This window comes from Nerophis ophidion, linkage group LG26 (genome assembly GCF_033978795.1).
Source record: "Nerophis ophidion isolate RoL-2023_Sa linkage group LG26, RoL_Noph_v1.0, whole genome shotgun sequence".
NCBI classification, from domain to species: domain Eukaryota; kingdom Metazoa; phylum Chordata; class Actinopteri; order Syngnathiformes; family Syngnathidae; genus Nerophis; species Nerophis ophidion.
The window spans coordinates 16,726,236-16,753,648 of NC_084636.1; the positions used below are offsets into that span (position 1 = coordinate 16,726,236).

At 40.4% G+C, this 27,413-nt stretch overlaps 1 long non-coding RNA gene across 2 annotated transcripts in view; it reads right to left on the reverse strand.

Moving 5' to 3' along the window:
* The window catches only part of LOC133543767 (uncharacterized), a 71,350-nt gene that overhangs the window by 43,027 nt on the left and 910 nt on the right, over positions 1–27,413 (reverse strand). Inside the window, exons 2-3 of one of the 2 annotated variants that reach the window (XR_009804520.1) lie at positions 5,744–5,857; positions 15–109 (exon numbers count right to left, since the gene is read on the reverse strand). This is a non-coding gene — a long non-coding RNA (uncharacterized LOC133543767). The remainder of the gene's footprint in view (positions 1–14; positions 110–5,743; positions 5,858–27,413) is intronic. The other variant, XR_009804519.1, reaches the window with a different exon arrangement.

Below are 27,413 nucleotides of genomic sequence, written 5' to 3' on the forward strand. Positions count from 1 at the left end.
CATGCTTCACTAACCTCTCCTTCACCGCAATGATTCATGCCTCAGATGTCTGATGCAGGCCGGCCTTGACATTCTTTTCAGGGTCACACAGCTGTCCTCGAACTGCAGCCTGATCACATGAAAAAAAACATATTGTGGATAAAGTACAGTAGCAGCTCAAATGCGATTGCTGTGATGTAAGGAATATAAATATTCATCAATAAAAGCAGGACAATTGGTTCATACTGAATGGTATTTATATTCAAGGGTTCAAGGATCTGTGTCAGAGTGAGTTTCCTGCCCTACAAAGTCTACTCTGGGTCCTTTGAGCCTTTGGCATACTGAGCGGGAAAAGGGATAAAGTATCATCGCAAGATATTGCAGCCTTAACACAAGTGCACTTACACACAAGAAGAATAACCTGTGGGGGGAAAAGAATATGCAGTCTGGCAGGAAGCTTTTTGGGGCAACAATTCAAAACTCTTAAAATAAAAAGTGGCTTTTTTGCAATTTAATACAACCGCACGCACAAAGTATGCATGCAGCAAATTTACGCCGCAGGACTTAATTGCTAAATCAGAGGAAGTTGAAATGTTATATGATGCACATTTGTTGAAGTCGTTTAAGGCGTCCTGCTGGTCTGCTCCTCTTTTTCCATCCGGGCCTGCAATCGACCACTCTTAGTAGTATAAATTAAAAAGAAGTGATTTGTAATATTATATTGGAGATAGGTGTCATCCGGAAGTCATCAGTTTTCCACAATGCTACTGTTTTTTAATATAAAAACAAATGCAGTGTTTTTGTTGTATATTTAACTGCAATGCAATTGCTCCTCCTAAGTTATTGATAATAGTACGGATCTCAATGTAATGTAAAATCTCTGGTTCAAATGAAAGAAAATGTTCCACGACAAGACTTCAACCTGCAAAGCTGATCTGACAAAATCTGTTGGAAACAAGATTGATGATGAAGATTGACTGTTTGTTACTCGTTATGTCCATGCCTCCGAGACTGCAAGCTGTTATAATAGCTAGAGGTGGTGCAACAAGGTACGAGTGGTGTGTTTTTTTGTTTGTTCTTTAGATAGATAGATAGACAGATGGATGGATAGATGGATGGATGGATGGATAGATAGATAGATAGATAGATAGATAGATAGATAGATAGATAGATAGATAGATAGATAGATAGATAGATAGATAAATAATACTTTATTGATTCCTTCAGGAGAGTTCCCTCAGGGAAATAAAAAAAAGATGATTTTATGATTCCATATTTTTCCTCAGAATTAAGTGTTTCCATATACTGTATTTTTCGGACCATAAGGCGCACTGCCGATGAGTGGGTCTATTTTCATACAAAAGGCGCATTAAAAGGAGTCATATTAAGATTTATTTTCAAAATTTCAAACACTTCCTTGTGGTCTACATCAGTGGTCCCCAACCACCGGGCCGTGGCCCAATTGGTACCGGGCCGCAGAATAATTTTTTATAAAAAAAAAAAGATAATAATAAAATATTTTTTTCAATTTTTTTTTTTTTTTAATTAAATCAACATAAAAAACACAATATACACTTACAAATAGTGCACCAACCACAAACAACTCCCCTTTTCATGACAAAAACATCCCTTTTTCATGACAAAGAAGAAAAAATAAAAATAAAAAAAAAGGACACCCCCCCGGGCCGCGGGACAAATCATTAAGCGTTGACCGGTCCGCGGACACAAAAAGGTTGGGTACCACTGGTCTACATAACATGTAATGGAGGTTCTTTGGTCAAAATGTTGCATAGATTATGGTTTACAGATAATTCTCAAGTAGTTTTCTGAGCGTCGTCTCCCCGTCATCTTTGTTGTAGCGGTGTAGCGTGCAAGGACGGGAGTCCAAGAAAAAAAAATGGAACTGTTTTTTTTTTTTTTTTGGTCCTGTCCAGCTTCTCAGGCAAATCATATAGTTGATGTAGATGCCCATATCGGCTGTTCAGATTTACTTTACAAAAGAGAAGTGTAGGATACTTCTCTTGTTGCCTTATTTAAATTGGACTTTATTAAATGTATTTATATTATCATTTGGTGCAGCCGGGCCGGAGCAGGAGGGGATAGAAAGAGAAAAAAAAGGAAGACAGAGGGGGGAATTGTGGGGATAAGAGGGGGATTAGACAGAGAGACAAAAACAACAACAGCAAATACAACAATAACAACAACAATAGAACAACACCAGCACATACAATATGTACAAACATGATTGTAAAAGTGATAGCAAATAAGCAGTTAGTGAAATAAAAAATATAGTAATGACAATGAGCATTTTTACACTAAAACTGGAGCAATACAAATACCAATAGAAAAAGCGCAATTGATCATGAACAAAACCAATAGTTTACCTCTATTTTCAACAATACAGTTGTTCAAATGCAACAATACATATACATAATGATAGCTAGAAAGATAATAAAAATAAATAAAAAATAAAAAATAAAAAAAAAGGAATACAGAAAGATGAAAGGGAACTAACTGTTTTAATGACATTCAGTCTTTACTTAAATAAACAAGGAGCAACATCTCCTCCTCTGTGGTTCAATAATGTAACATCAACTCTGGAAATGTGTCCTGTGAAAAAAACGACCGAGCGGAACCCTCTAATAACTAAAGTTCCGTGGGTGAATTATGTAAATCCACTACAGTTTTTAGCGCTTTGATAGCTAGTCTTCTGACAGATATAAGTAAGAACTTTACGCCACATTACATTAGAAATGGCAACAGCGAAAGATAAATGTCCCATAACAAGAAAATAGAAAAAAAAGAAGAAGCTTATGACTGTGTTGTTAACACGGACTACAAAGGCGGACGCACGCACATTTTCAGGACTTATGCAGATCCCAAATACACATCAGTAGGTACCATAAGGTAAGAAAAGTTGGTTTTGCATAATATTGCGAAACAAAACGGCAGATAAAAGGTCTGCTAACAGGTGCCATTTTGCGGTCCTTATACACCCACCATAATAATACTCGTATGTTTAATGCGCCGACAATCCATCAAGCGATTCGGCTTAATATCTCACCAAAGTCGTACTAAAAACATTTTGACCGATCTTTGAGCGGCGTGTGTAATTCTGTATATTTTCAATGGAACATATAACGTTTTGGTGTTGTTTACTGACGTGAGCATGGCAGCGTTCGCATTGAGGACGCCTCACATATACCATATCTGACTTATATCCACATATGACAGAGGCCTCGGTCAGATATGGAACATTCGGAAAAGCATGGTTCACACTGACATGGAAACATCTGATACAGGTCGCATAAGGGTAAAAATATTTGAACTGACCGGCAGTGTGAACAAGGCTTTACACTGGGTAACACACTTGTAATACACTATTGTCAACTTCTGACATTACCGTATTTTCCGAACTATAAGGCGCACTTAAATTTTTCTTTTTTTTTCCTCAAAACTCGATAGTGCGCCTTATAAAATGGTGGGCCTAATGTACGGAATAATTCTGGTTTTGCTTACCGACCTTGAAGCAATGTTATTTGGTACATGGTGAAATGATAAATGTGACCAGTAGATGGCAGTAAAACATAAGAGATACATGTAGGGTGCAATATGATGGCAATATGACTCAAGTAAACAACACCAACATTTTATATGTTCCATTTAAAATATAGAACATTACACTCAAAAATCTTTCAAAATGTTTTTAGTAAGACTTTGGTAAGTAATGAAGCCGAATCGCTTGAGGGATTGTCGGCACATTAAACATACGAGTATTATCATGGTGCGTGTATAAGGTACGACTTTATCTGCCATTTTATTTCGCAATGTTATATTATTTTATATGATGTAACTTTTTTTTACCTTCTGGTCCGTGCTGATCTGTATTTGGAATCTGCGTGAATCCTGAAAAATTGCGCACGCCTGTCTTTGTAGTCCCTGCCGACATTGTAGTCGATACGCTTCTTTTTCTTTATCTTCTTTTTATGGGACATTCATCCTCCGCTGTTGCCATTTCTATAATAAAGTAGTGTAAAGTTCCTACTTTTATCTGTCTGTAAACTCGCCATGAAAGCGCTAAAACATACTGGTGTGGTGAGTTTACATTGTTCACCCAAGGAACTTTAGTCATTGGACAAATTTCCGGCCTTGTTGTTGTTTCCGGATGAGGAGATGCTGCTCCGTTATTGATTTAAGTAACGTCTGAATGTTATTAAAACAGTTAGCTCCATCTTTTGACGCTTCTTTCACTCCCGTCCTTGCACGCTACACCGCTACAAAGATGACGGGGAGAAGACACTGCCGAAGGTGAGCCACGTAAATAAGACCGGCCACAAAACATCGCACCTGGAAGTGACTATCAGAAAGCGGCTTGAAGATGATCTGTAAAACATAATCTATGCAACATTTTGACCAAAGAAACACCATTACATGTTATTTAGACCACAAGGAAGTGTTTTACATTTAGAAAAAAAATTAAATAATATGACTTTTTTGATGCGCCCTATAATCCGGTGCGTCTTACAGATGAAAAAAGATCGAAAATAGACCATCCATCGGCAGTGTGCTTTACAATCCGGTGCACCCTATGGTCCGGAAAATACTGTAATTTAAAATTGTTGATGAATATAAAAGTAAATATTTATTTTTTTATTAATTGCGCAGGTAAACTGAGCAGATGTCCACATTCTGTAAAGCAGTGTGAGTGTGGGCCTTATACTGGATTTATATTCTCCAGCACATAACCGTCTTGCTCTTTGCTGACCGAATAGCGTTCCAATTTTGCAGATCGTCTCTTCAGGTTTTGAAGCAATATGTGTCATGATCTATGGTCTCGATCATGTTTGGTTTAGTTATGTTCTGTTGCTATTGGACTCCATTTGTTCCTGTTTTTGTGCACCCTGGTTTGTTTTAGTTTCTATGACAACTCATTAGTTTCACCTGCCTCATTTGTTTGGACTCAAGCAAATGTTGTTAATCATGACATTATTATTTAAGCCCGTAGTTGCCAGGTAGTCGGCCTGGCGACATTACTGATACTTATTCTTTCCATGCCATAGTTTCATGCTCGTTCCATGCCTTGCCACAGTAAGTTTTTGTTTATTCAAGCCACAGTCTAGTGAGTTTTTTAGTTTCATGTTTCATGTCACAGTTTTTCATGTCCTAAGTTTTTTGCCTTTGCTTTCACGTGCGTTAGGCACGCTCGCCTTCGAGGTGATTTTTTGTTCCTTAGCAAAGCTGTGCCTCCGCTGTGAGCGCTTTTTTGTTTGTACCTTTTTAGTCAACATTAAATCATGTATTTACCTTCTACCGTTGTCTGGTCCAGTCCGATTGCATCCCGGCAAAACAATCCTCACAGTAATTTGCAAAAAAGTCCTCGTTCTGACAGTATGAACATGAAAAGTGGCCATTGTTTCAAAAAGATTATATACAGTTCCAACATTAAAGTTGGTGTCGCTTGAGACGTCATTGTTTACAAGTTTAGAACTATCACTACACACAGGAAACGCTTTCTCTCTAATTAAGTTAGTTAGGAAGAGTTGTAGTGGCTCAGAGAGAAAACACTGCCCCCTAGAGTTTTGCAAGAGAATTGCAAGTCACGCGCCAGCCTCAACGGGAGAAATATAAACAAACCAAGACGCCGTCAGAAGCTACGTGACGCGAGAGTATATACTGTACCAGCCTTTACTCCCAACACTGAAAAGGAGAAAGTATGCAAGGTGTGACCTCTTATTGTGCCCAAAGTATCACATCTCTTAATTACCGTTCATTCTTCATGGATGATGTATATTCAAGGACACCAAACCCACTGGTTCTCCCTTTTACTTAACTTTCCAACTTCCGTGGTCAATTACTGCTGGACCCTCTCCGCCTGAGCCTGGAAAGAGAGACAGCACCTCGTTAAGAGTTCAGCTGTCATTCCAATGATCACCATTCTAAGGCAAGTCGAGAAGGACATTGAGCATATCCTGAGCCGCGTGCAGGCACTTTCCTGCGGGTACTTGCTGGTGCCCTGACCTACTTCTTTGCAAGTATATGCATGTACTTTTGGAATTACCCTATATGTAGCACACGTGGATTATACCTGAAATTGTGCCCTAACCGCAGAATAGTACTAATAAACTGACTTTTGACATGTGCTACTTTTGTGTTGGATACCGGAAATTTTTTTTGACATGATTTTGGTATTTTAGTTACCGCCAGTCAAGTCATAAGTCCTGTTTTTTCATAGGGACCACATGAGATCCAAGAAAACAGTTTCTAGATTAGACAAGCAATCTGTTAGGGTCTTAGTAAAGTGGGGGTGACCCCAGGATGCATTGACGGGAGACAGGGTAGAATTATAAAATTAAAAAATGTAATTAGACAAAAAGGGATAACTAAGGGCGAAACGCACACCATGAAATCTGGAAAAAAAGGTTCCTCAGCGGTCGGCAGGAGAGAGGGCCAGGGCACACTGAGCAGGGCAAGAGTGCAACAAAAGTTATCCTATTTACTTTAGGGGGACTAGGAGATAAACACAACATAGGTTAGGGAATTCAGGACAAAGGAGCGAAAACATACCAGGTCTGGTGAAGCAGGTGCATGCACGACAGGAGTACTGCAGACAATACCCGGCTAGGCCAAGCTGACAGTGACGAGCCTAAATACCAGTGTACTAATTGCGAGCAGATGTGCCTCAACGTCCGCCCCTCGTCGAGGACGAATCACTAAAAGCACAGGTGTAGGCAAAGGAGAAGGCAGGAAAACACTAAAAACACAACACAATATTTTATAAATCCTACATCTTCAATCACTTTGGAGGTTGTGATATGGTTATGGACTAATACTGACTACAGAACTTTCCTCCAGAAGTTTGTATCTCTGTCCATGTGATGTCAGATGAAACAGAAATTTTACTGGTTTGGCCACAATATCCAGCAATATGTTTGGAGGACAAAAAATTAGGCCTTTATTCCCAGGAACACCATCTCTATCGTCAAGCATGGTAGTGGAGAGTAAATGGTACAATGGAAATGAGGGTTACCTCCAAATTCTTCAAGACAACCTAAAATCATTGGGCGCAGTTTGGTGTTCCAACAGGACAATGAACCCAAACACACGTCAAAAGTGGTAAAGGAATGGCTAAATCAGGCTAGAATTAAGGTTTCAGAATGACCTTCCCAAAGTCCTGACTAAAATGTGTGGACAATGCTGAAGAAACAAGTCCATGTCAGAAAACCGACACATTTAGCTGAACTGTACCAATTTTGTCACGAGAAGTAGGTGAAATAACTGAAAACATAGTTTATATTCTAGTTTCTTCAAAATAGCCACCCTTTGCTCTGATGCTCTGATTACTGTTTTGCACACTCTTGGCATTCTCCCAATGAGCTTCAAGAGGTAGTCACCTGAAATGGTTTTCACTTCACAAGTGTGCCTTATCAGGATTGATTAGTGGAATTTTTTTTGATTTATCAATGGGGTTGGGACCATCAGTTGTGTTGTGAATGAGAAGGTGTGTCCAAACCTTCGGATGGATATACATATGTGTATATACTGTATATATATATATATATATTCCTTGTGCACTAATTGACTGATGAGCACGCACTTGCCAATAATGTCATGGTATCGATGGGAAAACGCATTTTTGGACAATAAGATTTGCCTGAGCGGCTAGGAGACACCGAGAATAACAAGCGATAGAAAAAGGATTACATTGGACAGATTAAAAAAAAAAAGAATAATTACAAAAATTTAAAAAAAACTTTTTTTACTTGGGACTTTCCACTGGACGGATTTTGAACACTGGTTTGTGTACCAATGGAATAATACATTGAATTCCATCCAGAAATAGACCAGCATATAGATAGTACTTTATTGATTCCTTCAGGAAAATTACTGCAAGTCCTGTTTCTTTTCTAGCGACCCCAAATCAGACCCTGAAACCTTCAGTTGCTAGTATTACGTTTCACACGAAATAAGTACGGCAGCTATGAAGTTGGCATGGAAGAGGTAGTGCACATTTCCACGTCAACATCAGTCTTGACGCATCCCGCGTCATCTTTACCGCGAAATAGGGCGTACCCCAGGTTTTTGTGCATAAGCGAGCTTGTTACATGAGGCCCCAGGTGGCTTGTATCGTGTTTATGAGCAAGCGTGAAAATATAAAGCTATTTCTATTCATATCCCTTTAAATTTATTCGGGCTACAATTAATAAATATACAGTATGTTATGGTATGTTTAACTATTGCCACACTTATATTTTAGTAATAAAAATAACAAACCTAAAAAACATAAAATCCATCCATCCATTTTCTACCCTTTGTCCCTTTTGCAGTCGCGGGGGGTGCTGAAGCCTATCTCAGCTGCGTTTGGGCGGAAGGCGTGGTAAAACCTGGACAAGTCGCCACCTCATCGCAGGGCCAACACATATAGACAGACAACATTCACACTCACATTCACACACTAGGGCCAATTTAGTGTTGCCAATCAACCTATCCCCAGGTACATGTCTTTGGAGGTGGGAGGAAGCCGGAGTACCCGGAGGGAACCCACGCAGGGAGAACATGCAAACTTCACACAGAAAGATCCCGAGCCCGGGATTGAACTCAGGACTAATCAGGACCTTCGTATTGTGAGGCCCATGCACTAAACCCTTTTCCACCGTGCTGCCATAAAAATAAGTCATATTATGATTTTTTTTCTAAATGTAAAACACTTCCATGTGGTCTACATAACATGAAATTGTGGTTATTTTAGTTGTAGTTCATTTAGTTGTATTCAGTCTTAAAAAATATGAAATGGCTCTCACGGAAATACATATTACAATATTTGGCTTTCATGGCTCTCTCAGCCAAAAAGGTTCCCGACCCCTGGACTGTGGGGTCGCCACTGACTACAATGGCGGACCCGCGAAACTTTTCAGTACTTATGCAGATCCCAAATATAGATCAGCAGGTACCAGAACGTAAGAAAAGTTTATTTTGCATAATACTACAAAACAAAACACCAGATAATGTCTGCTAATAGGTGCTAGTTGGCGCTCCTTATACACACAACATAATAATACTCGTCCATCAAACGGTGCAGCTTCATAGCTTACCGAAGTCGTACTAAAAACATTTGGACAGATTTTTGAGTGCCGTGTCTAATGTTCTATATTGTCAATGGAACATTTAAACTTTTGGTGGTGTTTACTGGCGTAATTTTGCAGTTTTCACGTATCTTCTATGTGTGACTGCCATCGACTGGTCACACTTATCATTACAACATGTGCCAAATAAAATAGCTTTGAGGTTGGTAAGCACAACCAGAATAATGCCGTACATTAGGCGCACCGAGTTACAAGGCGCACTGTTGATTTTTGAGAAAATGAAAGGATTTTAAAAGTGCCTTATAGTCAAAAAAATACAGCATACCATATTTCCTTGAATTGCCGCCAGGGCACTAATTCATTTAAAACCACTTCTCAGTCCTGCGCTTCCAAAGGCATGCGGTAGAAGTAAGCATGCGCTAATTATTTTAAAACCTCTTCTCACTCCGGCACTTACCAAAGGCATGCAGTAAAAATATGAGTGTGATGTAAGGATACCGTCATGAAAAGCACATTTAATTAAAAAAACTTTATTATGGTCTTACCTTTACTTATAAATATAGTCGATGCCAACTCCTTCTGATCAAAAGCATCGATAACTTGTTTATAGAAGTCTTCCTTATCTTTCTTCAGTTTTAAAAGTTCCTCTGTCTCTATGGAGATCTTCCTTTATTACATCCTCCACCACATATCACGTCACTCATTTCACTTGTTCTGCAGCCGAGTAGTCGCAATAAGGATCACTAGCACCCTCTACCACCAGGAGGCGGGAGTCATTTAATGACTCATATTTGACACACGCAGCTACGGTATTGTGACGGTCTCAAGCCGCCGTCTTGCGGGTTCCCAGGAACACCAAGGAAGGACATGGCTTGAGCAGTTTGACTTTGTTTATTTTTCAATAAAACATCAGTCCAGGTCGCTCTTCCGCTCCTCCCTCTCCGCTCGATCGCCGTCTCCTTGCCGCCATCCTGCCTGTCTCACTCGTTACGTCACGAGTTTGACCCGGCAGTAATACTAAGCATGCGCTAATTATTTTGCAAAGCAAGTTTGACCCGGTAGTAATTCAAGGCAGGCGCATACTATGTGCCTGGCGGCAATTCAAGGAAATACGGTATGTTCAATGAAAACTAAGGTTGTAGAACATCAAATATAAAGTTGATAGAAAATGATTTACCTGTAAGTTTGCTGCACATGGAGGAAACCATCTCAATATGGCCCAACAGTGCATCCTTTGCCAATGTTTACAATCCAAAATTTGGAGAAGGTGATTGGGAAGCTTAAACGAGTGTTTGCGTTATTTGGACCACAAAAATTGTATTGCAATCACAGGTGCACACGAGAATGTGTTGTCTTTTCAGTCTGCATACAGAATTTCTGCAGGCATCAAAACCCAGGCGCTATTTGAGTGCCTTCACTTTTCCAGATGTGAAATTACGGCAAAGGAAACCTTTAAAAAAAAAAAAAAAACGAGAAGAATGACTTTGTATTAATGCTGTTTTTGAAGTGAGATGTTTGTGGAAACTGATGGTCATAATCAACATCTAAAAAAAAAAGAAGAACAAAACATGGCTTGTCTCAAGCCCTCAATTCTTGGCAGCCAGGGAGATGGATCAATTCAACGAGACAAAAAGGTATCCACTTGTTGCTTTACACATGTGGCGAAAAATAATAAAATAAAAAAAAGAGTGCAGATGTGCACTCTCTTCATCTGGAGGATTAAATTGTCATTACCCATTGCATCACTTTGAGTGCCACCGCAAACCCCACGTAGGGGCAGGTTTTTCCCTTTGTCAACATCAAGATGGCAATAAAGATACTCGTTTTGTTGTGGGTCACATGTGGGAAATGTTTTATGGCTAGTTGGAATAAATGCTGGCTGCTTTGGCCAAAACTGTAACATCAAAATTAAGGAAGTGCCGAATACATATTGGGATGATTATTTGGGCTTTGTATGGTTGGAGTGAAAAAGCACAAGTACTCTTCTATTCTCACTCAGCGAAAAGAGATTCTTCATGACGTTGGACGCCAGAACAGCCCCCATGTATGACAAAAACCGAATAGGTTTACAAACCAAATCCAGTTAATTCAACCCAAGGATATTAACACATAACACTTTATAGAGTAATAATAGTTTCATGTGCAAAAAAATGTATATGCACCTTAGGAGGAGCTGCTCCAATTTCGTTGTTCTTTGAACCTGTTTATTGCAATAATGACAATAAAACTCTATTCTATTCTATTCTATGTGCAAAAAAAACTGTGCAAAATACAAATCCCCAAAAATGGAAAAACAGAATACAATGATTTGCAAATTCTTTTCAACCTACCGGTATATTCAATTGAATAGACTGCAAAGACAAGATACTTAACGTTCAAACTGGTAAACTTAGTTTTTTTGTGTGCAAATATTAGCGCATTTGGAATTTGATGCCTGCATCATGTTTCAAAAAAGCTGGCACAAGTAGAAAAAAAAGACTGAGAAAGTTGAGGAATGCTTATCAAACACTTATTTGGAACATCCCACAGGTGAACAGGCTAATTGGGAACAGGTGGGTGCCATGATTGGGTCTAAAAGCAGCTTCCATGAAATGCTCAGTCATTCACAAACAGGGATGGGGCGAGGGTCACCACTTTGTGAACAAATGCGAGAGCGAATTGTCCAACAGTTTAAGAACAACACTTCTCAACGAGCTATGGCAAGGACCATAACCATCTACGGTACGTAAAATCATCAAAAGTTTCAGAGAATCTGGAGAAATCCCTGCACATAACATTGAATGCCGGTGACCTTTGATCTATCAGACGGTACTGCATCAAAAAGTGACATCAGTGTGTAAAGGATATCACCACGTGGGCTCAGGAACATTTCATGAAACCACTGTCAGTAACTACAGTTTATCGCTACTACAATTTGTCGATACATCTGTAAGTGCAAGTTAAAACTCTACTATAAAAAGCCAAAGCCAGAAACAACACCCAGAAACGCCACCGGCTTCGCTGGGTCCGAGCTAATCTAAGATGGACTGATGCAAAGCGGAAAATTAGTCTGTGGTCTGACGAGTCCACATTTCAAATGTTTTTTGGAAATTGTGGACGTTGTGTCCTCCGGACCAAAGAGGAAAATAACTATCCCGACTGTTAAAAGGTGCAAAGTTCAAAAGGCAGCATCTGTGATGGGATGGGGGTGCATTAGTGCCCAAGGCATGGGTAACTTACGCATCTGTGAAGGCACCATTAAGGCTGAAAGGTACATACAGGTTTGGGAGCAACATATGTTGCCATCCAAGCAACGCCTTTTTCATGGACACCCCTTCTTATTTCTGCAAGACAATGCCAAACCACATTCTGCACGTGTTACAACAGCCTGGCTTCGTAGTAAATGCCTGCTCGAGTGGCCTGCCAGTAGACAATATGTGGCGCAATATGAAGCGCCAAATACCACAAAGGAGACCCCGAACTGTTGAACAACTTAAACTGTACATCAAGCAAGAATGGTAAATAATTCCACCTGAAAAGCTTCAAAAATTGGTTTCCTCAGTTCCCAAACATTTTTTGAGGAAAGGCCATGTACCACAGTGATAAAAATGCCCTAGTGCAAACTTTTTAGCAATGTGTTGCTGCCATTAAATTCTAAGTTAATGATTATTTGCAAAAAACAAACAAGTTTATCAGTTCGAACATTAAATTTATTCTCTTTGCAGCAGTCTAATCAATTGAATATAAGTTGAAAAGGATTTCAAATAATTGTATTCTGTTTTTATTTACCATTTACCAACATAAACATACATATATGTGGGGGGGGGGGCAGAGAGGTGCGTAGATGGCCCACCTGGGCGCATTCATCTAATCACCTATCGCTCTGTTAAAGGCAGCAGTCGGTAAGGAGAAGGTTGGTTGGAGTGGAGCACAAGCGAGAGCGAGAGACAGAGACTGACAGACAAACCAATGACTGAAAAGCATAATGAAAGGCATTTGTGGAAAAATAAATCATTGTTCCGTGACACACAAGCGGATATCCTGTCAGTAATTGGTGGTCCGAAGAACCCGGAGGTGCAAGACCTCCACAAGTTGGCGCCCAACATGGCTGGACCACCAGAAGTGGGGACAGCGATCCCCTGATGGCTCTCGCGGGCGTGCTCGCCGAGGTGGCAGCGAGCATCTGCCAGCAGCTCGAGGAGGACCACCAGCAGAGCCAGATCCTGCAGGCGTCGGCGGACCGGGTGGGCGCAGCACGGTCAACGTCAGCAGCCCTCACGGTGCAGTGCAGGGGGGAAGAATAGAACCTCCATGCCTTTATGGACATCTTTGCGGCCACGGCAAGGGCATGCGCGTGGCCGGAAGAGGAGTGGAGGGTGCGGCTCTGGCCACTCTTGGGACCAGGTGGATTACGGTCAGCTGGTGCGCCCGGGAACAGCGCGGGTATTCCCTCATTTCTCAATTAGAGAAAGATTATACCAAGTGAGCCGTGACATTCAAACAGGAGAGGAAATCTCCCAGTGCTTGGTTCCGAAAGGCCACAGGGAAAAGGTTTTCCTGGCGGTGCACTCCAATCCTATGACTGGCCACATGGGGTGTAATAAAATAATCAATCGGTCATGGTCCGATTCTATTGGCCGGGCATCCGGGAAGACGCGCGCCACTGGTGTGCTGCCTGCCCGGACTGTCAGCGGGTGAATCTGGCGGCCATCCCCAAGGCGCCCTTGCGCCCATTGCCGCTCATGGATGTCCCCTTCGAAAGTATGGGTATGGACCTCATCGGACCATTCCACCCAAGCACACGGGGCTATTGCTTTGTGCTAGTCCTTGTGGATTATGCAACGCACTATCCCGAAGCAGTGCCACTGCGCTCCATCTCTGCAAAGAGTGTCGCGCAGGCCATTCCAGGTCATCTCCCGAGTTGGAATCCCAAAAGAGATTCTGGCTGACCAGAGTACGTCCTTTATGTCAGGAACGATGCGGATTATTAAAAAATTAAAGCGATGCGCACCAGCAAATACCACTCACAGACGGCCTGGTGGAGCGGCTAAATAAGACGCTGAAAACCATGATCCTTAAGTGTACGCACGAGGACAAACCAAATTATGGAAGTCTTGCAACTCTGGGTTTTCCGGACCACCAATTACTGGCAGGACAACCGCTTGCATGTCACAGAACAATGATTTATTTTCCCACAAATGCCTTTCGTTATGCTTTTCAGCCATCGGTTTGTCGGTCAGTCTTTGTCTCTCGCTCTTGTTTGTGCTCCACTCCAAATAACCTTCTCCTTGCCGGCCGCTGCCTTTAACAGAGCGACAGGTGAATAGATAAACTCACCCAGGGTGGGCCATCTACGCTGATTTCGAAGCCGGTCCTGGCACAACCCATGTCGCTGCAGGTCCGCAGGCCACTCCCCCCAGTATTACATTGGACAAGCGCAAAATTACGTTGTGTATTTTAGAAGTTGATTGAGTGAACACACACACACGCACGCACACACTGGTGTGTTCCCAGTAGGGATTGCCAAGAGCACTTTTAAATTGTCTAAATTCTTTTAAGACTAGGTATTGGCTAACACACTTTGAATAGACATCTGGGATGTATTTAAAACGTTTAAAAATACTATTAAATGGGGCCCTTTAAAGCTATAGTGTATGTCGCTGGCTCAAAATTGCATTTTTTTCTAAAGCCAAGAAATATAAGAATGCCACTGGCGGGAAAATGATACCATCAGTAGTTTATAAAGAACAGATCAACCAATCAAGTCTTTATTTTGACCAGTTACAAGTGGGTGTCTCGTACACGTGTTTGCCCGAAGCGGACACACATACAGTCGTGGTCAAAAGTTTACATACATAATGACAGAATGTCATGGCTGTCTGGAGTTTCCAATCATTTCTACAACTCTTATTTTTTTGTGATAGAGTGATTGCAGCACATACTTGTTGGTCACAAAAAACATTTGTGAAGTTTGGTTCTTTTATGAATTTATTATGGGTCTACTGAAAATGTGACCAGATTTACTGGGTCAAAAGTATACATACAGCAATGTTAATATTTGGTTCCATGTCCCTTGGCAAGTTTCACTGCAATAAGGCGCTTTTGGTAGCCACCCACAAGCTTCTGACAAGCTTCTGTTTAATTTTTGACCACTCCTCTAGACAAAATTGGTGCAGTGTAACTAAATCTGTTGTTTTTCTGAATGATTTTTGTGACAAACAAGTATGTGCTCCAATCACTCTATAACAAAAGAATGAGAGCTGTAGAAATTATTGGAAACTTGAGACAGCCATGACATTACGTTCTTTACAAGTGTATGTAAACTTTTGACCACAACTGTACACAAAAGCAATCCCAAAGAAGAGACAGAAAAACTAACTTCTGCCAAGTTGTGTGCAATACACATTTCATAAAATAGCATTTAGGCATTTTCAGTAAAACTATCTTTTTTAAAGGCCTACTGAAACCCACTACTACCCACCACGCAGTCTGATAGTTTATATATCAATGATGAAATATTAACATTGCAACACATGCCAATAAAGCCGGTTTAGTTTATTAAATTACAATTTTAAATTTTCCGCGGAGTTTCTTGTTGAAAACGTCGCGGAGTGATGACGCGTGCGCGTAACGTCACGGACTGTTAGGAAATATTAGCGCAGCACTTTTTGCATCTAAAAGTCGTCTCTTTTCATCGCGCAATTACACAGTATTCTGGACATCTGTGTTGCTGAATGTTTTGCAAATTATTCAATTAATAATGGAGAAGTCAAAGTAGAAAGATGGAGTTGGGAAGCTTTAGCCTTTAGCCACACAAACACACAGTGATTCCTTGTTTAAAATTCCCGGAGGTGAAGCTTTACTATGGATCAGAGCGTTCAAGCGAACATGGTTCCCAACCACTTGTCAACTGGGAGGTTTCGGTGAGAAAATTGTGTTAAAAAGTTCCCTCTTACCGGAGATCTATGGAGTTTGCGCCGTCCTTGTATCTGCCGTGACTTCCCTCAGACACTGGCCTCAAGACACCCGTGGACACACCCCTCCGACTATCAGGTACTATTCAATCTCACTAAAACACTAGCAACACAATAGAAAGATAAGGGATTTCCCCAGAATGATCCTAGTAAATGTGTCTGAAAACATCTGAATCCGTACTTTATCTTTTATTCTTTATTTTTTTTCTAGTCCTTCGCTATCAATATCATCATCCACCAATCTTTCATCCTCGCTCAAATTAATGGGGGAATTGTCGTTTTCTCGGTCCGAACAGCTCTTGCTGCTGGAGGCTCCCATTAAAAACAATGTGAGGAGTCCCCACACTTGTGACGTCATCGTCTACGACTTCCGGTAAAGGCAAGGCTTTTTTATCAGCACCAGTTGCGAACTTTATCGTCGATGTTCTCTACTAAATCCTTTCAGCAAAAATATGGCAATATCGCACATTGATCATGTATGACACATAGAATGGACCTGCTATCCCAGTTTAAATAAGAAAATCTCATTTCAGAAGGCCTTTAATGGTTTGTATTTCAACAACAGGAGTCAACCTTTTTTCAGCCAAACCCCTGAGGCTGACTCACCGAACCCCTAGGGCAGTGGTTCTCAAATGGGGGTACACGTACCCCTGGGGGTACTTGAAGGTATGCCAAGGGGTACGTGAGATTTTTTTTTAAATACTCTAAAAATAGCAACAATTCAAAATTCCTTTATAAATATATTTATTGAATATTACTTCAACAAAAATATGAATGTAAGTTCAGAAACTGTGAAAAGAAATGCAACAATGCAATATTCAGTGTTGACAGCTAGATTTTTTGTGGACATGTTCCATAAATATTGATGTTAATATTTATTTTTTTGTGAAGAAATGTTTAGAATTAAGTTCATGAATCCAGATAGATCTTTATTACAATCCCCAAAGAGGGCATTTTAAGTTGATGATTACTTCTATGTGTAGAAATCTTTATTTATGATTGAATCACTTGTTTATTTTTCAACATGTTTTTAGTTATTTTTATATCTTTTTTTCCAAATAGTTCAAGAAAGCCCACTACAAATTAGCAATATTTTGCACTGTTATACAAATTAACTAATCAGAAACTGATGACATAGTACTGTATTTTACTTCTTTTTCTCTTTTTTTCAACCAAAAATGCTTTGCCCTGATTAATTAAAAAATTGTTCACTGAAAACAGGTTGAGAACCACTGCCCTAGGGTTCGATCGAACCCAAGTTAAGAACCACTGCCCTAAGTAAATGAGAACACATGTAAATAACTGGAATATAATTTGTAAGAATGTAATGCCCCCCGGGTGCGTCCGACCGGTAGGAGACCACCGGTAAGCCCCAGGACAAGGTAACGTGGGCTATGTATTACCTGGTCGACGAGGGAAGACTACAGAAAACAGCGAATACATTTAGACTGGCAAAGCAGACTGGATCAGTTATTGTCCGCACTGCGACAGTATGTCGCGGACTCAACGTCTAGGTTCGGAGTATTTAAAGTCACGAAAAAACTAATGGAGAATGAAGGTGAGAGATTGTCTTGACCAGATATCTCAATCCCTAGATTGATTGTTGTAAAATGTTCTTTCACATCTTTTGACACTTTTTCCACTTCCGTCCTTGCACGCTACACCTCTACAACAAAAATGACGGGGAGAAGACGCTGTCGAAGGTGAGCCACGTAAATAAGACAGGGCATCCTGAAGAGACGCTCAGAAAGCTACTTGAAGATGATCTGTAAAACATCACATTGTTTAATTTCATGTGTCCATTAAATCTTTGGTGTGACTCACTACAATAGGGCCCCCCAGCACACTGGATTCTAATTAATTGAAATATCACAACACTGGATATTGTTCAGATAAGTTACGTTTAATTTAAGAACTTGCACACAAAGCAACACTGCAGCTCTTCACACTGACGAGAAGTGCACCCCAAATTGTTTACAAATTAGGTCAGAGGTTACTATGACGTGCACATTTTCCACGCATGCGTACTAGGTCGCCTTGCACTGGTGGACAGAGTGGGGAAGGGGTCTTAAACGATGGCATTGTGTGTGTGTGTGGACAGGGATTGGGTTGGTTGGGTGGGATATACCCTGTATAACCTTAGTGTAGAAGCAGCCTAGGTCTCCCTGGGAACACATCGGGATCCTCCGGGAAGAGCTGGACCTTAGTTAACCTGACTCTCGCCAGACCCATGTAGTTCACTGAGCTCCACACAAGGATCTGGGCTAGAAGGCATTGCAAACTCCTTCCAGATAGCAAAAAAATATGAACCAATCAGGATCGCTGGACGTGATTTCATAAATGTGACGTAGCGCCGAAGCGACTGTTTGATTCAAACAACAATGGCGGGCCCTTGTTGCGTTGTGTGCTGACGTTGATTCTGCTATTTTGTGGAATCTGTCGAATATTAATTCTTTAAAAGATGAACAGAGAACGGTTTTGAAGGCATTTCTTGGTGGCAAGGATGTTTTGGCTCTTCCCCCGACCAGGTTTGGATTTCCCAGTGTCGCTCTCACCAGCGTAATGAATTGATTTTGATGTGAGTGTGTGGCGAAGCAGAGCCGGCAGCCCGACAGCGAGGCAGGGCACACCGTAGCCCGGCCCAAGATGGCGGCGAGGAGGCGTGGCCGGCAGTCCGACAGCAAGCCAGGGCACGCCAAATGGTGGCAAGGAGACGTGGACTGCGAGCAAAGCAGCGAGGCGGGGTGTGCCGGAATCAACCCCGCAAATATTATCAGGTGCGTGGGTCTCCTAGCTGGGCAAAATTCAAATCTCCTCTCGCACTATATAAAAGAGCAGCGGCCGTAAACGCCAGGAGAACAGTCGGAGCGACAAGGAGCCAGGAGGAAGTGGTTGCTGAACGGGAGCAAAAGAGAGCCACAGGAAAACTAAGACGCGACTGGAGCGGCAGAGGAAGCAGTATACGGCGAGGCTGAAAAGCAACCCTTAGAGACTTTTTATTATTGAAACATACAAGAAAGTCTTACCTGCGCCACAATGTCCTTCCTTGGTGGTCCTGAGAACCCGCACGACAGCAAGAGACTGTCACAGAGAAGTAGCACGTCATTCAAGATAACGTACAAGTGGTTTATCCAGTCACATACAATGATTTTTTTTTTTACAAGGCCCCGCCTTCTGAAATACATCTCCTATTGAGAACTCCCAGATCCTTATGTGGAGCCCAGCGCGAGAGTAAGGTTAGGACCTAGTAGCTGGGGAGAGGGACGTCTGGGCTTCTCTGCTTAGGCTGCTGCCCCCGCGACTCGGCATTGGATAAGCGGATGATGACAGACGGATGGAATTTATTCACAAATTTCTCTCTGGTAGCTTTCAAATGGAGATTATATCATTTTTAGGACTCTCGAAGTGAGCTAGTGGGTCTGAGCTACAGGGGTAATGAAAAGCCCTTAGGAGGGAGAAATAGGTCACTGCACCATAAAGCAACATAATGTTATTGAAATGAGTCCTTTATGAGAAATGAGTGTTTTCAACATCAATCATGTGTAATGTCTGGTCATAACCTGTGGCTGTTTGGAGCAAATGAAGGAAAGTACAACTTTTTTTTTTTTTTTTAGGGCTCTAAATGGCCAATAAAGCAGGATTTGGATGTTAGATCCGGATGACAGATGACTGGAATCAAATGAAATTTTGGACAGAACATTTCTATTCAAACTCTAATGAGTGACCTTTTGCTAGGTTATAGCAAATGACTCAGTGGCATCTTTTTAAAAGGTATCCATTAAAAAAGTTTGTCTTTGAGAGACTCAAAGGGGAAAACGGGGAGTTAAAGGGCATTGGTATGAGAAGGAAAAGAACACGTTTCTGGGAGAGGTGAGCTTCTGGAGTGCAGGGCAGTAATGGGAATCACAGGGCGAGACGGCAAACAGGAGTACAGCTTGGTCTCTACCAAAAACAACTCAAAATACCCTTGAAAAAGAAATACAAATATGAAAGACATTACATAATACAGTAAAATAATGTATTAAATGGGTCGATAATTGTTAGAATAAGTATGTATATATTAACACACTGACTTTAGTACGCTTAAAGTCATTTGCTTTAGTTAGTAGCTATTATACTCAAGTTAGACTTTTTGTAATCTATGCAAGGTGTCAAGGTGTGGACTTTGGGGGTTTGTTTTCCTGTAATGCAAAGGAAAGTTGGAGCGGGCAAGGCGTGAAGGTAAGGACATCTTTAATCTTAACTAAAAAAATATTACAAAAAACAAAAGGTATAAACAAAAGGGGCTCTCAGTGGAGGTTCAAAACATGACAATAAAAACAAAACTTGCACTTAGGCAAAACTATGGACATAAACTAAAACTTGCACAATGGCAGAACTATGAACAACTAAAACAAAACCACTTACTGTGACGAGAAAGGAGCATGGGTCTTTTGCATGGATGGTGGAGGGTGAGTACATGGTGATGTCGCCAGGCTGACTACCTGGCAACTGTGGCTTAAATATTACTGTGGTATTTGAAAACAGGTGCGTGACGTGGGGACAGGTGAAAACTAATCGGTTGGCATGGAAACAAAACAATGGAGTGAAAAAACAGGAACTAATGGAGTCCAAAAAACAAACAGCAAATGGCCAAACAAAAACATGATCAACAGACATGACACAAGGACAAAACTTCTTGTCTGAGGGGTGGCCTCTGCCACATATGTTATCTTTGTTTTAGCCCGCTCACAGCCAAGGACTTCAAGGACCTCAACGAAGGTAAGATGCCAGCACGCAGACGAAGCTGGGACAAGGCGAAATCACAAGGCCCCCCGGCCCATTCTGTATGTGACCACTCCATTTAGAGGCGGCCTCAGTGATGTTGACTATGAAACTCTGAATAAAAAGATGGACGCGGGAGCTGAACCTGTGAGCGTGGGGCGAGACTGTGACTAAGTGGGCAGCGCCATGCGTTCTCCCCATGAGCTAAATTGAACTCTGTGTCTGCATGGTTCCTTGCTTCTTGTCTGTTTAATAGATGTCATCAGTGTTTGAACCTGACATCTGATAATTCACTAAAATGATCACTACCTTTTTATTAAGTTCATTATTTATTTATTGGACTACGTGTTTATGCATCTGTCTCCTCGACATTACCATAACATATGACCACACTGAATGTAAAAGTACCTCTTTTTCAAGATGCTTGAGCTTGTTGGAAGACAGCAACAACTTCGAGCCAATAAGTCTCCTATCTTTTCACACGCAGAGCGAATAGGCTCTTTGTCTGAAAATGCATAATAGTGTCGTCCTGAATGACTGAGCCCGTGTTCTGCAGGCGCAAGTTGCCAAACAGAAGCACTTCCTGTTCACACAAAGGACACGACAAGTCTGGATTCCAAGACCATAGCTCAGCGTCTGTGATGGCGAGACGTCATCGACTTCAGGAGGAATGTTCCAAGACTGAAGGAGTGAGGCGGGTGGGCAGCACAGCGCAGCTCACGGCTACAAAAACCACAGAGGCTCATTAGCTAAATAACGCAACGCTAAATGACGCCTGACCTCGTTTTGAAACACAAAGGGGGCATTAGGAGCCAGCATGTTGATGTAATTTATGGACTAAGGCAAGCCCTCAACACGCTGCTCACATGTAGGAACCTCAAATTTGTTCAGAACCAGGACTGCGAGCGAGCAGAGCTGCAGTTTAAGTTTCTAGAACATCAACGGGCTCATAATGATGTTACTAGTAGTTGGGAGGTGTTTTTTATAATTTTTATAATTTGGGGAGAGTCCGCTGCTCACCTGCTTAACACCTATCTGCCCGACGCTGAAGCATTGACTACATGCGCTCTGAATACGCGCTGCTGATTGGCTGTTACAGGTCTGAATACGAACTGCTGATTGGCTGTTACCGCTTTGTATGTAAACCAATCAGATGGTTGAGTGGGTGGGACAATGCTGGGTGCTGAGACAGAAGAAGCAAAGCAGCTTGTTAAGACATTAGCTTAGAAACTCGTTCGGTACACCCCGTACCAAACCGAAACCCCCTTACCAAAACGGTTCAATACAAATACAAGTACCGTTACACCCCTATGAGTCATATTTTATTTTCTTTCTAAATGTAAACCACTTCTTTGTGGTCTACATAAAATGTAATCGTGGTTCTTTGGTCAAAATGTTGCATTGATTATATTTTACAGATCATCTTCAAGCTGCTTTCTGAAAGTCGCTTCAGGATGCACCGTTTTGTGGGTGATCTTATTTACGTGGCTCATCTTCGACAGCGTCTTCTCCCTGTCATCTTTGTCGTAGCGGTGTAGCGTGCAAGGACGGGAGTGGAAGAAGTGTCAAAAGATGGAGCTAACTGTTTTAATGACATTCAGACTTTACTTAAATCGATAACGGAGCTCTTTAGTGCAACAACAACGCCAGACATATGTCCCGTGAAAAACCGTCAGGCCGGAACTCTCTAATAATAAAGTTCCTTAAATGAATAATGTAAACTCATTACACCGGTATGTTTTATCGCTTTCATGGTAAGTAAGAACTCTATGATTGATTTCTTGAAACTTTTATTAGTAGATTGCGCAGTATAGTACATATTCCTTTCAATTGACCACTAAATGGTAACACCCGAATAAGTTTTTTAACTTGTTTAAGTCGGAGTCCATGTTAATCATTTCATGGTAATTCATGGTATACTAATTTATATTACAAATGGCAAGAGCGGAGGATGAATGTTGAAGCACAGTACAATCTATCAAGCAGTGTGGCTCCATAGCTTACCAAAGTTATATTAAAACATTCTGATATATTTTTGAGCACTGTGTGTAATGTTTTATATTTTCAATAGAACATTTACCATTTTGGTGTTTACATGAGTCATATTGCAGCCTACACGTGTGACTGCCATCTACTGGTCACATTTCTCATTTCACCATGTACCAAATAAAATAGCTTTGAGGTTGTTAAGCACAACCACAATTATCCCGTACATTAGGCGGAATGTCAAGTTTTGAGAAAACGAAAGGATTTTAAGTGCGCCTTATAGTCCGAAAAATACGGTGCTTTGTACTGTACTAAAATAAAAAAGTGCAACTTTTGTAAAAGTAACATTCAAACTTAATAGATAATTAATTTTAAATATTTTAATTGAATATATTTCACGATAAATACATACAAAAATATTACATAAAATCCACAGCAAATCGTCATAATTACTGCAACGTAAAAAAACAAGTTTTGAGTTAAAGTTAAAGTTAAAGTACCAATGATTGTCACACACACACTCGGTGTGGTGAAATTATTCTCTGTATTTGACCCGTGCCCTTGTTCACCCCCTGGGAGGTGAGGGGAGCAGTGGGCAGCAGCGGTGGCCGCCCCCGGGAATCATTTTTGTTGATTTAACCCCCAATTGCAACCCTTGATGCTGAGTGCCAAGCAGGAAGGTAATGGGTACCATTTTTTTACTCTTTGGTATGACTCGGCCGGAGTTTGTACTCATGACTTCCCGATTTCAAGGCTGTAACTCTAACCGCTAGGCCACTGAGTAGGTGTTGCAATATTGATCATTTCAAAAACTCATGAATGCAACCTTGCTGGCTGTAATAGCCATTGGTGCATAATAAGGAAGTGCTGTGATTACTGTTGCGGCGCTAGCGGTGCTATGAGAGCTGCTATCGGCGTGTTAAAGTCAGCAATAAGGTTTGGAAAGAGCGTCAGACTGTGAACTTCATTACTTACAAGATGTTACTTGTACAATATCAATGCTAAGCTTTTGCAGAAACTTTTTTTTAGGTCTGGTTATTACTGTTTGCGTTGAAACTGGGGCCATTATGGAATTGGATTTAGGTGTCATTCCTAATTGTGACACACATGAGTTTCACACCATCAGCTGAGTAGGGCAACCAACATTTTGAAGTGAATGCAGAGGTACAAACCCCTAAACCAGTGAAGTTGGCACGTTGTATAAATTGTAAATAAAAACAGAATACAATGATTTGAAAATCCTTTTCAACCTATATTCAATTGAGTAGACTGCAAAGACAAGGTACTTAACATTCCATATGGTAAACATTATTATTTTTTGCAAGAGAATCTAGAGAAATCATTGCATGTAATCAGCAAGGCCGAAACCCTGCACGTAAGCAATGATATTACGGACCTTTGATCCCTCAGGCGGTACTGCAAAAAAAAAGCGACATCAGTGTGTAAATATCACCACATGGGCTCAGGAATACTTCAGAAAACCACTATAGGTAACTACAATTTGTCAGTACATCTGTAAGTGCAAGTTAAAACTCTACTATGCAAAGCGAAAGGCATTTATCAACAACGCCCAGAAACGCTGCTGGCCTTGCTGGGTCCGAGCTCATTTAAGATGGACTGATACAAATTGGAAAAGTGTTCTATGGTTCAAAGAGTGCACATTTCAAATTGTTTTTGGAAACTGTGGACGTCATGTCCTGCGGACCAAAGAGGAAAATAACTACCGGGTTGTTGTAGGCGCAAAGTTCAAAAGCCTGTATACGTGATGGAATGGGGGTGTATTATAGTGCCAGGGGCATGAGTAACTTACACATGTGTGAAGGCATCATTAATGCTGAAGGGTACATACAGGTTTTGGAGCAACATATGTTGCCATCCAAGCAACATTATCATGGACACCCCTGCTTATTTCAGCAAGACAATGCCAAACCACGTGTTACAACAGCGTGGCTTCATAGTAAAAGAGTGCGGGTAGTAGACTGGCCTGCCTGTAGTCCAGACCTGTCTCCCATTGAAAATGTGTGGCGCATTATGAAGCCTAAAATACCACAACAGAGACCCCGGACTGTTGAACAACTTAAGCAAGAATGGGAAATAATTCCACCTGAAAAGCTTCAAAAATTGGTCTCCTCAGTTCCCAAAAGTTTACTGTGCCCAATGTGTTGCTGCCATTAAATTCTAAGTTATTGATTATTTATGTTCATCAGTTGGAACATTAAATATCTTCTTGTTGCAGTCTATTCATTTGAATATAAGTTCAAAAGGATTTGCAAATCTGTATTCTGTTTTTATTTACGAATTACACAACATGCCGAATTCACTGGTTTTGTGTTTTGTAATTAAGGACCCGAGCAATAAACGTTTATCTACATTAGGCTGACAATAGTAAACTACGCATGGAGCAGATTCCCGTCTAACAACTAATAATTAGCCTCACAGAGTCTATAGATTGAGTCTACTTCTACATCTTTGGAGGACATGCAGATGCTGCATACATCAAAATTCTTTCTTTTTTTTATGGGAAAAGTACTTTTCCTGTCTCGCATAGAATATGCCAACAATTCTCTTTATGCCCCATGATGCACTAAAACCACAGCAGAATATTTTATTTTTACTACTCTAACGTGCAAATATATGAAGTAATTTATGCATCTAATTAAAAACACATAAAGCAGACGAATATATTTGTGTCATAAGTAATTAATCATCTCAGTTTATTGAAATGATATTGAAAATATATGGACATGTTTTTCCTTTTGATTATGTTTCCTTATATGCAAATGTTATTTGTTTCATCCATCAAAACCAGTGAACGCTGAATGCTTCACTGCATAATAATTGACTGCATAACAGATTCTCTTCACCACACCCAGGTCTTCAGGCACATTTCAGGAAACACGTGACACTTTTAGTTCTTTTAAGGTAAAGGAGGCCAAGGTTCTGTCCAGTCGGACCAAGGCCACAACACAAATCCTACATTCATGGGACAGCCAAAACAAAACCAAACAAAACATTCGTCTTTATAAGAGCAGTTTTTTAATGCCACTCTAGTATAAAATGCAAAAGACCAGAACAAAAAAAGGACTACTTTTTTCTTAGAGAACACTAAGGAATAAATTCAAAATATGTAGCACCTGACTGACCAAATTACTTTTGCTCATTTAAAACACAATTTTAGCTGCAATTGAAGTCTAACGATTACGACTCACCACTGTGATTATTTTTTAATATAAATAAATGTACAACTACCGAGTGCAGATTTACATAAAACATGAGAACATTTAAATATTCAGTGGGCCTATAGTACAGTATAGAATTGTGTTATATTTAAATGGCTACTTTTTTCAGTGTGTTATTCTGTGTCAGTTTTTTTTTTTAACATTATATGATTTATTTGGCTTTGCGATGAGGTGGCGACTTGTCCAGGGCGTACCCCCCGCGACCCCGAACGGGACAAGCGGTAGAAAATGGATGGATGGATGATTTATTTAAGCTTGATTATTGCAAACAATAAAAAAAAAAACAGTATACTGTATCATTAGCATTATTGTTTTTAAATACAATATTAATTAGTTCTATTACTAATAAACAAAAATAATGATTATTATTTTTATTTGAGTGATTATACACTCTTCAATACCAAATAATATACCACAATTCTTCTCAACAAAAGCTGAGAAATATAATCTTAGAGAACATTTTAATTTAAGACATTTATTCGCACTTAAGACCTTCAGTATATCAGTATGTGGAATTAAATTACGGAAAGGATTAAGCAAAGAAATCAAACAATGTACGAATAGGATCCGCTTTATGAAAGTCTTTAAACTTAAAGTGTTTACAAAGTACAAAGAAGAAGAACCATGATACACTTTCTGGATTTATTTCATCCATCCATTCATTTACTAGATAATCTTACGTATCTCACCATATGAAATATAACTTTCTTCACTAATTATTGTTTAATTATTTTTATTGTTATTACTTACGGAGTAAATTGGGAATAAATTGAGAGCGGGAAATGAACAAAAGTTTTAGCAGCTGCTATGCAAAGGAAAAGGGGTAGGATTAAATAAGCTCTGCTTCTTCCTACTCCTTTTCGAACGTGTTGAAACTGGAAATTGTTATTTCCATCGTTGCCCACATCTGAGGTCCTCTCCAAGGTTTCTCATAGTCAGCATTGTCACTGGCTTCCCACTGGATGTGAATTCTCCCTGCCCACTGGGTGTGAGTTTTCCTTGCCCTTTTGTGGGTTCTTCCGAGGATGTTGTAGTCGTAATGATTTGTGCAGTCCTTTGAGACATTTGTGATTTGGGGCTATATAAATAACCATTGATTGATTGATTGATGTTGTATGCAAATAAATAAACACAGACTCAAACTCAAATTAATTAAGATTAATAATGCATTCAATTCATTACAGTATTTCCAATTATAGCCCTGATTTAATACAGATTGACCCCTTCCTTTAGAGCAGACACAAAAAGGGAACATACACTATAAATATGACAGATTTTTAAAAATATTATATTTTATGTACAAAAAAATAGACCTCTCTAGCCGTGCTGTGCTGTGCTGTTGGATGTGACCACAAAGACAATGCTGCCACCCAGTGGAAAAAAAAATCAATGCATTTTGCATTTATACAAAA